Source organism: Malaclemys terrapin, chromosome 3 (genome assembly GCF_027887155.1).
Source record: "Malaclemys terrapin pileata isolate rMalTer1 chromosome 3, rMalTer1.hap1, whole genome shotgun sequence".
Classification (NCBI taxonomy): domain Eukaryota; kingdom Metazoa; phylum Chordata; order Testudines; family Emydidae; genus Malaclemys; species Malaclemys terrapin.
The window spans coordinates 91085916-91101117 of NC_071507.1; the positions used below are offsets into that span (position 1 = coordinate 91085916).

General features: G+C 44.3%; 1 protein-coding gene across 1 annotated transcript in view; it reads right to left on the reverse strand.

Annotated features, from left to right (window-relative positions):
- Nucleotides 1-14974, reverse strand: part of TULP4 (TUB like protein 4) — a 258811-nt gene extending 243837 nt beyond the window's left edge. Inside the window, exon 1 of the mRNA XM_054022342.1 lies at nucleotides 14922-14974. The gene's annotated coding sequence lies outside the window, so the exon portion shown is untranslated. The remainder of the gene's footprint in view (nucleotides 1-14921) is intronic.
- Between the last annotated feature and the right edge of the window lie 228 nt (nucleotides 14975-15202).

Genomic DNA, 15202 nt, shown 5'->3' on the forward strand with positions numbered 1-15202 from the left:
CATTGCTCTTTTCAGCGAGCTAGCTAAATTAAAGCTAGTACAGGTATGTCTACATCTACACAAACTGCAAATGACATCCCAGCTGCAATGTAGCTATGACAGCATAAGGGAATGTCTTGTTAGAAAGTGGACTTGCCCCTGAGAAGTTCAGTATTTTTTAAGAGGATAATCCCACAAGCACAGCGTACAGATATGCCCAAGAAAAATCAACACATAGTGCAAATAGGTAAACATGAGTAGCTTTATGCACAAGCTGTTCAACTGAAGACAGTGCCAAGACACCATTTTTGTGTGTAAAATAACTCATGTATTTCAGTACTTGTGAGATCAGGGCCTTAGACAGTGAAGATATTGTTCCTTACCACATTATGGAATTTTAGAAGCAAACACTAGTCTGAGCCATTACACATTATAGCTTAGAAAGCTCAACATATGGGGGCGGGGGGGGGGGAAGTATTTTGCTTTTAAGGAGGGAGATGTGCATACTATTAACAACAGATCAGAGAGTATAAGGCTTTTTGTTCAATCTGAACTGAGTTTTAACTAAGTCAGCATCCCAATTCTGAGCATGCAATATTCCGAATCTCTAAGCGGTTGTACAAAAGGTCTTCTGCTGTCAGTTGAAGGACACTCCTAACACAGGAAGTGTGCTGCAACATGCAGGGGTTTCTTGATGCCAGTAAACAAATTATGCATTTCTGGGAGTTTGAATTCAATATGGGAACAGGCAACTTCCCACATCATCTCCTCCCTGCTGCCCTCAATACACCCAATGAGCACACAGCTTTGAAATTTCCCTATGGAGGAGGGGAAAAACAAAACTTAGAGAGAAGGCCTCTAGTGCTGGTGCCCGGGCTACCTGACAAGTGGCAGAGTGAAGATGGCACAGCCACTCCTACATTTACTTTTGCTGTGGGACAATGTGCTGCATTAGCAGCACAGCTGTGGGAGAGGGTCCTTAGCGGAATTTCAACAGTGCAAAGGGCAATGGCAAGGGACATGAGAATCACACTGCAGAATTTCAACCCCTGATATTGGTTTGGGAGATTCAGAAATCTATTGTAAGGCCAAGCAGACTTGTTACGTTAGGAACGGGTTCTTGAATTTATAGTAGCAGGTCCTTCCCTACAGTCCATCTGAAGGAAAGGAACAGAGTTGAGCGACAGGGAAGCCACAGAAAAACTCATCGTGAGAAAAAAATGCAGTTTTCAGGGTAAATGGGAGAAACCCAACACCACCACTTGGGAGACATAGCAAGGAAAACTGACTAAAAATAATGCAAGACGTAGAATATTTTTGCATCCTTGAAGACAGTTTTTATTTGAATCCCCTCCTTAGTTTCCAATGCTATCTCAACCATCCCCAAGAACATGGCAGGAGCTCCAAGATTGACTAACTTCCTTTCTAAGGAGATCGTGGCCAAAGCAGAGTCACCATCTAAAAGTACTATTCCCCTGATCTTGAAGTCCCTGCCCTTATTGGGGCAGGGAGGGACCTGTTAGTTGTTGGTCAAATGAGTTATTTTGATCCAATTGACTGAGCATGTTTCACAAACCAATGGGCAAAGCTGCTATTCCCCCTTAGCATTTTCTCCTTATTGTCTACCCTCTTCTTTTAAAGATGGTCAAGTCCTTCTGTCTCCAGCTTGCATGCCTGTAAAGCTGCAGCAGAAACCCATTTCCTGCTAAACCGCAGTAGCACATTAAGGGACACACTACAAGTTATTTTCAAAGAAATCTCTACAGAACCCATTAAACGGAGTCCTACAGCCCCAACATTTTTTTAAATTGCTGTGGCACCTAGCCTGCTCAGACACAGTTAACAGGCATTTTTAACACAATGCCAGTGGCTACAAAAGCTCTCTCTAAACTACCTCTTTCAACGTTGCGTCTACTTATGGAGCTGAAATAGCAGCAGCAATAGTCATAGGTGCTGGAACAAGAGGTGCTGGGGGTGCTGCCGCACCCCCTGGCTTGAAGTGGTTTCCATTATACTGTATACAGTTTTGAAGTTTGCTTAAATGGCTCTCAGCACCATCACTATACGAATTTGTTCTAGCACCCCTGGTAACAATGGGAATTTTGATGACAAAATGTGTAGCGGTGTCACACAGCCCACTACAACTGCTATCGCCCTTGAAGCAACTCAGCATATATTGCAAAGATGTATATTTTACATACTCTCATGCAGGACGGAAAGTCCAAGATTAAGCAGGAAAGTTCAGACTGGATGTTACAAAGTTTGGTTGACTACAAAAACTTTCCAGTTTTCTTCTAGGGATAGGAGAGACCAGGAATTTTAGTGCTATCAGAATTTTGAAGAACAAAAATAAACATAACATTGGAACAATTTACAAGGAATGGGATGAATTCCTCATCACTTGAGGTTCTTAAATCTCATTTTAAGAGATCTGCTCTAGCCATTACGTACTACTGAAAAATCTCACCTTAAAACTGTTAATTGAGCAGGTTATTACTCCCTGACTCTTTTCAGTTTCAATAATCAATGACTTTTTTAAAGTATAAAGGCAGCCCCTTCATCCAAACTCGAAAAGCTTCACTCAGAGTGAACACGAAGAGAGAATATTTCTTTGAATCAAGATGAATGGCTAACATAAGTATTTTCTACTAGCTAGGAGTGACAGAAATGCACTAAGACAGCTTCTCCTTCACAAACACATCCTTGCCAATGACTGATCAATACACTCTTGTCATTGCTAACTCCCAACCATGTCAGCAACTAGCACACTAATTCAGCAATATGCAGAGACCTCTTCTTCATTCACTATCTACTCACAAACAGGTGGAGTTTCAGAAGAGTAGTCTTCCAACTGCATCAATGCTAGAGTGATGTCCACAATTACATGCTCCACATATGCATCTTATCCAAACATATATCATTACCAATGTTAATTTATTTAAAACTATTATTGTTATAGCAGCATAGCTGTGCCTGATGCTCTACAGACATGTAAGATAGGCCTTAAGAACTCACAATCTAAATAGACACCACAGAGACAAGAGAGATAAGGTAGGCAAGGTAATAACTTTTATTGGACCAACTTCTGTCAGTGAGAGAGACAAGCTTTTGAGCTACACAGAGCTTCTTCTTTATTACCTCACCTACCTCGTCTCTCCAGCGTCCTGGGTTCAACACGCCTACACCACCACTGCATACGACAGAGACAAAGGAGCTAGGGAGTCATGCAACAAGATATTGCTTACCCTTTCCTATTTTCCCTTTTTTGTACGTTTTTAAAATCTTTGCCGACTTATCTTTTATTTTCAGTGTGTGTGTGTTTGAACCAATGCCCAGCTACATGATTTTCTTTAATAAGACACTGCACTTCAAAAAGCACCTCTCATCTAAGGATCTCAAAGTATTCTATAAACATTAAGTCCCACAAGTCCTATAGGAGGTAGGCAAAAAGCATTATCCCCATTATACAGCTGAGTAAAGTAAGGCATAGAGAAGCTGAGATTTATGCAAGATCACACAGTAAATTAGGGGGAATAGAATCCAGGAATCCTGACTCACAATCTGATTCTCTAACCATTAGGTATATCTGCATAAGATGCATCTGTGATCATAATGTGACTTCAAGCGAGAGATGTGATTTCACTACAAAAACAAACAAAAAATAGAATCTTATCAGGGCACTAATCCAGATAGGTTAGCTGTTATTTTTAATATTTATGTTGCAGTAGCACCCAGAAGCCACCCAATGATATGAGCTCCATTGTGCTGACTATGGAACAAAGAGAAGCAGTGCTTAGAGCACATACTAATGTAATTATTTGAATACTTGTTATTGTCATGCAAATACCAGGGTTTCCCCTATACAAATGATGGTGGAATCTGATACAGCCTGGACTCAAGCATTTACGTATTAGCAAAGATTGGATGAGATCCCAAAATTCATTCGGATTTCTCAAATGAATCAAGTGGAGGTAAACCCGGAGGGCATTCAAATGAGATTAAAATTGGGTAGAGCCACTTTTAAAAAAAAAAAAAAAAAAAAAAAAAAAGCCATGCACTTTTTGGCTGCACAACAAAATCTATTTTTAAAAAACTGCACAAGGATCAAGCTAAATTTTAAGACCATGTGTGTAATGAAGTGGTTTTAGAAGTGATTTTGCTAAAAGAAAGCCAATATATTCAGAAAACAAAAGTTAGTATGGTGGTGGATACATAGAGTAGTGGTATAATAAAACATACAGCAAAATTCTAAAGGTCTAAACTTAAACAACAAAGACAAGCAAGATGACAGTGATGTCTGAATCCAAGAAATAGGTCACAGCCTCATGACCAGACAGATGGAAAGAAAGCATTGTGCTCACTGCAGCCACACACGCCCCTCTCAGAGAAGCCAATACAATCTTTACCACATTCTCTAGTGCTTCCCCGTGCCCCCATCCTACCAACATCACCACAGTCTTCTCTGGATTGCCCCTCAGCCAGCCCACTCCTATCCAAGCCACAATCACTACCATTCAGCCACACCATCTGGGGTCATCAAAATGCAGAGAGATCTGAATGTTATCAGCATGATGAAACATCTCTCCATATTAATCCACCCAGTAGGAGAGGTGACAAGCTGTAACCCACTTTACACAAGAGTCCTCAAGATAAAAGTAATTATCCAAAATTACTCTCTGGGATCACTCAATGGAACAAAGCTCTGTCTACTTGCCCACAAACCCAAGCAGGAGTCAACACCATCTCACAATCAAGGGTCAGTCCACTAATATCAGCACGGACACCCAATCATCACTGCAGGCTCAGGCCTTGTCTACACTACAGTTTTGTTGACAAAACAGTGAAGGTGTACACACTACAATGCTCCTCCTGCCGATTTAACACTCTTGCCACATTGAAAAATAAAACCACCTCAACAAGGGCTTTTTGCAACAAGTTATATCAATGCAGTGTCAGCGAAAACACTGCGCTTGTTTATGTTGCCATAAATGGCCTCCAGGAGGTGTCCCACAATGCCCATCCTGACCATTCTGGCCAGCAGTTCGAACTCCGCTGCCCTGCAGCCAGGTACACGGGCATCCACCCCTCCCCCTTTAAAGGACCAGGAATTTTTAAAATTCCACTTCCTGCTTGCTCAGCATGGAGAGCTCACATCGCATCTTCCCAGCTGACGGTGGCAGCTCCACACAGCAAATGCTCTCCCACTTGGAGTACACCAGAGTTATTGGATCTGCTGGGTCTGTGGGGAGAGGAGGCTGTGCAGTCCCAGCTCTGCTCCCGCTGTAGGAACTTCAGAGTAACAGCCGTGTTAGTCTGTATCCGCAAAAAGAAGAACAGGAGTACTTGTGGCACCTTAGAGACTAACAAATTTATTAGAGCATAAGCTTTCGTGGGCTACAACCCACTTCTTCGGATGCATATAGAATGGAACATATAATGAGGAGATATATATACACACATACAGAGAGCATAAACAGGTGGGAGTTGTCTTACTAACTCTGAGAGGCCAATTAATTAAGAGAAAAAAAAAAACTTTTGAAGTGATAATCAAGCTAGCCGAGTACAGACAGTGTGATAAGAAGTGTGAGAGTACTTACAAGGGGAGATAGTCAACATTTGTTGACTATCTCCCCTTGTAAGTACTCTCACACTTCTTATCACACTGTCTGTACTCGGCTAGCTTGATTATCACTTCAAAAGTTTTTTTTTTTCTCTTAATTAATTGGCCTCTCAGAGTTAGTAAGACAACTCCCACCTGTTTATGCTCTCTGTATGTGTGTATATATATCTCCTCATTATATGTTCCATTCTATATGCATCCGAAGAAGTGGGTTGTAGCCCACGAAAGCTTATGCTCTAATAAATTTGTTAGTCTCTAAGGTGCCACAAGTACTCCTGTTCTTCTTTTTGTAGGAACTTCGATACCTACAGGCAGATTTCTTATGGCATGTTGGGGAAGGGCCACGAACTGGACATGCATCAGTGCTGTCTGAAGATCAAGGAGCTGAGGCAGGCGTAACATAAGGCAAGGTAGGTAAACTGTAGCTCGGTTGCTGCACCGAAGACCTGCCATTTCTACAAGGAGCTGGACACCATCCTTGGCAGCGATTCCACCTCTACCACCAAAACCTGTGGATACTTCAGGGGGGCTGGAGACAGCGGCCAGTGGACTCAACCCTGAGGACAAAAGTGGTGGACAAGGAAATGGAGTTGGAGGATGAGGTGGGACAAGCGACAGGGTTGTCCGGTAACGTGGCAAGCCAGGACCTCTTCTTGATTCTCGAGGGTTCAACCCAGTCCCAGCACTCCAGCTCTGGCACGCATGATACCGGAGAGGGGAGCTCTTGTAAGTGCTCATTTTGATTTGATACTGCTTGGTTACATGAGGTAGAGCTGTCCTTTGTTTCGTTATATGCTAGAAGAGGGTTAAGGGATAGAAATGTACAAGACTAGCAGCATTTGCATGTGCTTCCCATTCCCCTATGCAGCTATGCAGTGGAGGCCCTGAAGAAAAGTTCGTTAATGCACACCAAGATTTCACGGGAATCCTCCAGAGCGATCTCTAGGAAACTTTCCTGGAGGTACTCACCAATCCTCTGCTGAAGGTTCCTTGGCAAAGCTGCTTTGTTTCTTCCTCCGCTGTAGGAAACATTGCCGCACCTATCGGCAATCACTTGTGCAGGGACCAAAGCAGCACACAAACGAGCAGCATAGGGACCCTGTCTGAAGCCGCACGCACACAGGAGATGCATCCTTTTTTACCCGCAGGAGTGAGCTATTGCCTTCAATTACCCCACATGTGGAAAATGGTGGTAGAATACACAAGTGTCCCTAGTTGCTTGCAGTGATCCCCTTAAAAAACAAACACTTAGACTCTTTGCCCCATCTTGGACCTTCACCACCCCACTGGGCCGAACTCACCATGTTTAGGGCACTTGCTGAGCTGTGTGCTTGCCAAGGGAGAGTGAGAAAGATGTATTTAACTATTATGATCCAATGCTGTGAATGCACTCACAACACTGCCTCTGTTTGTTGTTTCTTGTGTTTCTGCAGATGTGCCCTCGAGAGGAATCCCTTACACACCAGCAGAGCATCTCCATCAGATAAGGAGACAACCCAGGAGGAGGTGCTCCAATTGTCTGATGCCCCAGATCATGATCACAGGGCATGGAGAGAGACCATTTAAAAATTGAAAATAGGTAGCCTAGGGAAGAAGCAAGACCAGGTGCATATTATAGTGGGCCAGGAGAAAAAGATAAAACTGATGGAGGACCAAACAGAGATGCTGAAGTCCCTGACTGTGATGCAGTCAGAACACGTGTGTGCTCACCTCCCCTTGCAGCCTATACAGAACCGTGTGCCATATCCTCCCCAAACTCCTTACACACATTCCTTGCATGTTTCTGGCCCATCGCAGTACCCCTTTCACTTCACCCCTTCGGACAGGTTCCCCAAGGGCAGCTGGACTTGTTCACAGCTATGAGAGCCTACATTAAGGGAGTGCTCAAGTGTCATGTCCCTTGCAAGAAATCAAATGCTGCATATTGGTTAATGCTGTTTAATAAAAACCTAATCAAAAATTAAAATAAAGATTCATTTTCTTTCTACACACAGTATTTGTTGCTAGAATTCATACACAGTGGCAACTGGCACATTTGCAGATTACAAATCACACTCAGGAAGCAATCAGCACAAGGGTCATTTCGGGCAGCAAGCAAACACAGCCTGGCTGAATGTATTACATAGACACATTACTGGGGCTCATTGTCAAAATGCTACTTCAAACCCTCCCTGATTCAAATAGCCCCTCTAATAGCCCTGGTATCTGGCTGCTCAAAATCAGCCATCAGCCTCAATGCTCCACCCTGGGAAACTTTTCCCCCTTAGCTTCACAAATATTATGCAGAGTACACCAGGCTGCTATGACCATGGAACCAGTTTCCTCATAGAAGTCTGACCTGCCGTAAAGGCAGCACCAGCAAGTTTTTAATCTGCCAAACACACAATCAGTGGTCATTCTGCACCTACTCAGCCTGTTGTTGAAGCGCTCCTTGCTGTTAAGGTTTCTGGTTACTCCTGGGGGAATTCTGCCCGACTGTGCAATGCAGATTTTGTGCAGAAATTAATGTTCTGCGCAGAATTTCCTTCTCCCCTCCCACTAGAGACCGCTGGACCCAGCAATGCAAATAGAAGACATTGCCAGGAGGGGTCGAAGCTGGAGGGTCCAGGCAGCTGCACTTCCCGGCACACCCTAAAGGAAGGAGGTGGCACACAGGAAACTCCACACAAGCCCAGGACCCAGCATCAGGCTGTTCTCCCTCTGGATCCCTGAGCTCTGGAAGGGAGGGGGTGCATGCAAGTGTCTGGGTTGGGGGGGCATCCCACAGTTGGGCTTTGGGGGTGTAGGGGTGTGGGTGTCTGGGCTGGGGGAGCACGCCGTGGCTGGGCTCACAGACGGAGGGGGCAGAGAAACAGGAACTGAGTTGTCATAGGGGTTTCTTTAACTCTCTACTCCTGGGGAAATTTTTTTTAGTCTGTGATTACATACTGTTATTCTGACAAATAAAATATACAGAATTTTAAAATATTGTGCATTGAATTTCTTATTTTTTGGTGCAGGAGTATCTGGTATAAGGTTTCATGAGACACAGGAGTAAGGGGTACACTGGGTCTTCCAGGATCACTATGGGCATTTCAACATCCCCCACTGGAATCTTCTGGTCTGGAAAGAAAGTTCCTGCTTGCAGCTTTCTATACAGGCCAGTATTCCTGAAGATGTGTGTGTCATACACCTTCCCTGACCACCCCATATTGATATCAGTGAAACGACCCCGGTGATCCACATGTGCGTGCAATACCATAGAGAAGTAGCCCTTTCTATTGATGTACTCAGTCACAAGATGGTCTGGGGCCAAAATTGGGATACGCATGCCATTTATCATCCCACTGCAGTTGGGGAATCCCATCGCTGCAAAGCCATCCACTCTTTCATGCACTTTTCCTAGAGTCACAGTTATTAGCAGGATGCGATTAATGGCCCTGTACACTTGAGTGAACGCAACCCCCACAGTGGACTTCCCAACTCAAAACTGATTAGCGACTGACCAGTAATAGTCTGGAGTTGCCAGCTTCCACACAACGATTGCCACGTGCTTCTCCACCAAGAGGGCAGCTCTCATTTTGATGTCCTTGCACCACAGGACAGGGGCAAGCTCCACACACAGCTCCAGAAGCTGGTTTTGCGCATTCAAAAGTTCTGCAGCCACTGCTTGTCATCCCAGACGTGCATAACGCTGTTTGTTTCCTGAGCCCAATAGCGATGGTCCACAGTGTGCAGCTGCTCTCTGAATGCCAAAAGTAACCTAGTGTTGTTTCTTTCCATGGCACATAGCAGGGCAGGCACCATGAATTCCAGTTCGGATTCGCAGCTTATGAAATACTGCATGATCAGCCGCACTGTGTTCATAACATTTATCACAAGACTGGTGAGCAGTAGGATCCATGCTTTCAGGCAGAGATGGCAGGCACACAGTTTACGGGGCAGTTGAAAAACAGCACAAAACGCAGTCGGAAGTCCATGGAATGATGGGACAGAAAAAAATGCATCATGGGATGGAGAGCCCGCATCCATGATGCACTGCGATCCACTCCTCATTACAACTCCTAGCTGCAGAATATGACAAGTTGCACAGTGGGATAGCTATCCACGGTGCACTACTCGCTCATTCTCAATGCTAGAGCACCAAGTGTGGATGCACTCCACCGACACAAGGAGCGTTGTGTGAACATGCATAAGTGCTGTAATTATAGTGGTTTATGATCGTCAGCATAACTTGCATTGACTTAACCCTGTAGTGTAGACACAGGCTTAGTGTTATAACAAGGACTAAAAGTCAGCATAACAAGGGACAAGCTGATCTGAACTTTCTAGGTACTCACTGTCTCACCGTATCCTTCTCTATAATCTCAACCAAAAATGGAAGACAAGAAACAAGTCTACAGCAGCTCAGATTGTCAAGCAATGGTTTCACGTGCAAAGTTTGTACGTATGTTTCCTTACAAGAGTGTGCATTCTGCCCTCTTTAAAAGGGCCTAGCAACCATTTTCACCAGTAGAGGTCTTTGTTCTTTCCTGCTATCTTTTGAAGAACACATAGCACAGACTATGGAACAAAAAGTTCTCCCAGTATCTCCAGAACTTCAGTGAGCAACACCAGCATAAATTCAAACAGAGAACATCCTGCCCTGTTTCAACAGCAGTGGATATCTCAGTCTGAATCACAGCTACTTTCAGTATAAAACAGCTCAAAGTTTCCTCACAACAGGAGGCACTTGAATAAGCCTCTGGAAGAAGAGCCTGGACTAAGCAGGCTATACAACCCATGGAATAAATCTATTTGCCTCCATTTGCACAACCCTAGCACTGCATCTTGAGCAATTTTTAGGTCACCATCAGTTGTCTTCAGCCCAGGACTCCCACCAGTGCCATTCGAGCCATCTGCTCTCTCTATAAATAACCATCACAAAAACCACCAACGCAGTTGGTAGTGAAAACAAAATTGTTCTTATAAGACTTTTCAGATAATCCCTCTTCCCCCTCACAACAACATTATCCTCACTCAGTGCTCTCACATTTCATTTATTCAGAGTAACAGGTATTTCCACACAAAAAACTCTGTATTAATAAAAAGATGTTCTTTAAGTCACAGACCTCTGGAGGTAAATATAGTGGGGCCTTCTAGTGTAACAGATAAACTAGCATTAGAAGTGAACCCAGACAATAATTTCTACAAAGGGTACTGACCCCTTTCCCAACTGAGATTCCTGGGGGCAGGCTCTCTGAACCAAAGCTTCCATGGTCCTCTGGTGAATGATGTGGTTTGGTCTTAGAGTTTTATGGACTAGATATGTTCTGCACAGATATTTACTTGGTAAAAAAAGACAAACATCTCTTCAGTACACTGGCAGTATGTGATGGGCACACCAATGAAGATGAAGGCCTGCAGCTCTGAGAAACAGAGGACTGAATCACCCCATTTTAAAATTCTTATTTGCTTTTAATAGTGCCACACAGAGATTTTAGTTGTTAGAGATGCAAAATAATTCTTATTCACTGTGGCTGATTAAGATTCATAGCAGGAGTTGGGGACTTCAGGATTGGGGACTTCAACAGCAGAGTCCAGGGAAGGGGTAGGGACGGTTTTATGGCCTGCAGCATGCAGGGGGTCAGACCAGATGATCATAATGGTCCCTTCTGACCTTAAAGTCTATGAGTCTATGAGGAGTTCTGTATCTTCGGGCTTACCCCCCTATATACTTGTCCCATTCCTTCTTAGAAAAGTTGCTGCATGTGTTTCCAAGTGAGAATACCTGTAACTAGTGCTGGTTTAATACTATTCCATGATTACTCAGCTAATTTAGCAGTTTTTCATCACATAATTGCTCAGCTAATAATGATGATATTCATCCAATAAATGTATTCAATAAATATGTTTTCCTAGTACTCAACCAGTTTTAACTGCTTTATCTAGTTCATTTTGTCAGATGTTGTTGAGCAAGATGCTCACGACCACATGAGCCCATTTATGCTGAGGAAGAGGGCTGGAGCAGCATTAAAAGGCTCTAAAGACCCCACATCTATCCAGAGAAGGATTCCTTTGATGCAGGCACTGATGAAGACAGCTGTAAAGCTGCCTTCTGACTAGCTCCACTAAAGGAACTGCACATAAAAAAATAATTGTGACAGACCAACCTAATTTCCTTATTTGGCAGGGTTACTGGTCAAGTGGATGAGGGGATATTATCTTATCACCAAGAAAGTCCTAAATGAAGCAATTCTTAAAATGCACTTATATTGTACTTAGTGATAATCAGGTGTAAGAAATATCCCAAATATCCCAATGGAAAGTGATGGCTGGAAACAAAGCAACAATTCAAGAGCACATATGAAACACCTCTAGCATCAAAAGGCGTTCATGGAGCAGATTTACACTGAAGGAGAAATAAAGACATAGATGCAAGATTCCATATCCCTAGCTCTCTACAACTTTGATTCAGGGAAGATGCGAAGTGAGGGAACACAAGCGGTTAACTGGATGCTGAACATGCCTCTCTGCTCTAGTAAAAACCCATCCCAGGCTCACCTCTTTGTCTGACAAATGAACTCAGGACCATTCTCAAAACTCACTTGATAGTCATGCTCCTCCGAAACTGAATTGGCAGCCTGGCTGGCTAGCTTGCTCCACTGTTACTTTTGGTACTTTGATGGGGCCCATCCTTAACCTGCTCCCCACTCCTCAGCACCAAGATCAGATGACTTCTGCCCACTTCTCCCATGGTGCCCCCTTCCACCATCAGGCAGTGAAGTCTGTCCGACCTAGCAAAACTCATTAGGCCAGGCTTTCCTTCCAGCCTGGATGTGGAAGGGGTAATATGTAGTTTCAACATCAAAAAAATCACTTTCATATTCAGTTGTAAATTGATTTTAATTTGAAGACTGATTATATTGAGCAGAAGGATGGTCTTGTGCCTACAACACAAGGATGGCAGTCAAAAGATCTGAGTTCTATTATTGGCTCTGTCCCAAACTTCCAGTATTGGTTTCAGGCAAATCACTTAATCTCTCTGTCCCTCAGTTTCATCATCTGTAAAATGTTAATTGGAATCACACTAATATTTTTGTGGGTGTACATTAATACTGAATCATTAAAACATACATTTTAACTTTGGATTTTTTCCTTCTCTCAACTCACTATATGTTGCCCCTACTGAACTACATCATCAGGCTGAAATTTACTTCAAGAACTATTCAGTAGTTTAAAATATAGTAATCTTATGTACAGGGATTTTAGAATAAACAACAATGAAGTAGGTGAGAACAACTTTCACACTGTACAAAAGGGACTAAAAAGTGTAGCATGAAAGTCTCTCCCCATGAACAAGCCAGTCACAGCAATTAGCTAGCTTCCAGGTTTACAAACCAGAACACAAAACATTTCAAACGTGTTTAAAAAAAAAAAAAAACTGCTATTTCACAGAAAACTGATGGATACATTTCTAATTAAGGTCTCGTCTTAAATAAAAAAAATAAACAATTTTATATAGTTGCACTTAGTTTGCTGTTTGTATTACAAGCTAAAAAACAAGTCCATTCCCGCAACCTTTACTCATAAAAGTAATCCAGTTTACTGCAATTAATAAGGACTACTGGCATGATTAAGAGTTCCAGGATCAAACCCAGAGCTAATATCTCTGAGGTTCACCAAAATTTTACTGTTATGTAAAAAAACATAGCTTTTAACAATTTTATCACAACAATTCTACCAAAATTCTTAATTTAATGAAAACTCCATTTTATTCCATTCATAAATCCCTCTTTTATACAAACTATTTCTATTTAAATTGAAAACAGATCACTAGATAGTCAGTGTTCGTGCTTTATTCATATAATCATCTCCAAAGCTGTAAATATTTTAAAAATGGGTTATGGTAAAGCACTTGCTATTTTGATGCTATATACTGAATATCATTCAGCACATACTTTCAGTTCTAATCTTAAATTTCACAACCAGTCTCTGAAGGCTGGCATTTAAAATCACTCTCTCTAGTTTACAGCTCTGATACACACAAACCCCAGTTGTACACAACGCTTATTAAAACCTCTAATTTGAAAACACTGTGTGGGGTGGCTCATGAATGGGTATTTCTTGGGCATGCATACTTGACCCTGGCAGAATGGACTTGCCTACAAGATTATATGACTGCAGTTACATTTTTAAAGTACAAATTTAAGAAACCAGTTCGCTCTTTTAGAGGCCTCGTATTCAAATATTAAGTGCTGAATAGGCAAATAATTCCTGCACTTTTCAGAACATCATGCTCAAGCATGTACCCTAGACATGGGCATTTAACCCATACCAGAAAAGAGAAAGAGAAGGAATTACAGTTGCTAGGAACTGTAAATTTCCAAACCTCAGAGTGAAAGAAGGTCATGGACAAAAACCTAGTGTTACAGATACTGCATGGAAGACTAGAGCTGACACAGGATCACATTACTACAGCTTCCCACACACACCAGCACAAAAGCACCCTCTTGCTTACTGTATCCCATCCTCCCCCACGGTTTCTAGGTGCAAGCTACCACCAGAAACGTCTTTACAAAGAGATGCAAAGTGCAGGATTAGCACCATTTAAACAAGAGACCTGAGGGCATAGGGAGCAATACAGTTTATTAGAGGAAGAGAAATACCCAAACAGAGCTACCCAGATGTCCATTCTATCTACCTGCGGTTCTAGATGCAATCTGTTTCTCAGACTAATCCCTACCACCCCCAGCTGGTATCTCCTTCCCTTAGTTTGGGTAGTAGTGGGTCCGAGGGGGATGTCTCTCCTTTCCAGGGCACTAATTTGGAGCACCAATCATACTGCTAACAAAATGTGGTGACTGTTGCTGCTCTGAAGCAGAAGATTTTCTGTGACCACCCAGCACCGAGCAGCCCTGGTCCCGAGCGCCCCTCATCTCCGCGGCTAGCCCATGCATTTCACACCCACCGCCAGAACAAAAGAAAAACAGATCCGGAGCCGCCTGCCTCGGTGCGTGTGACAGCCTCCCCCGGCCCGGGGAGTCAGGATTTACCGGCTGCTCCCTGAGCCACCCTCGGCACCCTGCTCCCCGGCTCAGGAGGCAAACTCGGCGGAGCGACCAGTACAGGGGCCGCCCTCGCTCGCCCGCCCGCAGCCACAGCCTCCCAGCCGCGTGCGGGGGCAGGCGCGGGGGGCCCCGCCAGCTGCAGCCCTGCTCCAGCCTCGGCGCGCACAGACAGCCCCGGCGCTGCCCTCCCCCGGGGGGAGCCTCCCCCCTCCAGCCCAGGCGCTGGCCATCGCCGCTGCCCTCGCTGTGCCCTGCACAGGGTCATGCCCCACGCACCCCCCGCCCCGGCTTACCGCTCCCGGGCGCAGCGCAGGCGGCGGCCACCCTCTGGCTGCTTCCCTCCCCCCAAGCCCGCCTCCGCCCGTAGCCCAGCGTCTGGGGCTATCTCCCGTCTCCGTCTCTCGCCGCTTCTGAGGCGGCTGCTGCTGGGCCTGGCTCCGCCTCCACGTGATGCAGCCACATGACCCAACACACTTCCCCGAGCCCCGGCGCCCTCCCCTCGGCCTCCTGCAGTGGCTGCGGCCGGCGCTGCCCGCGTACAGATGGGGCTGGCTGCGCGTTAGGGCGGCGAGGG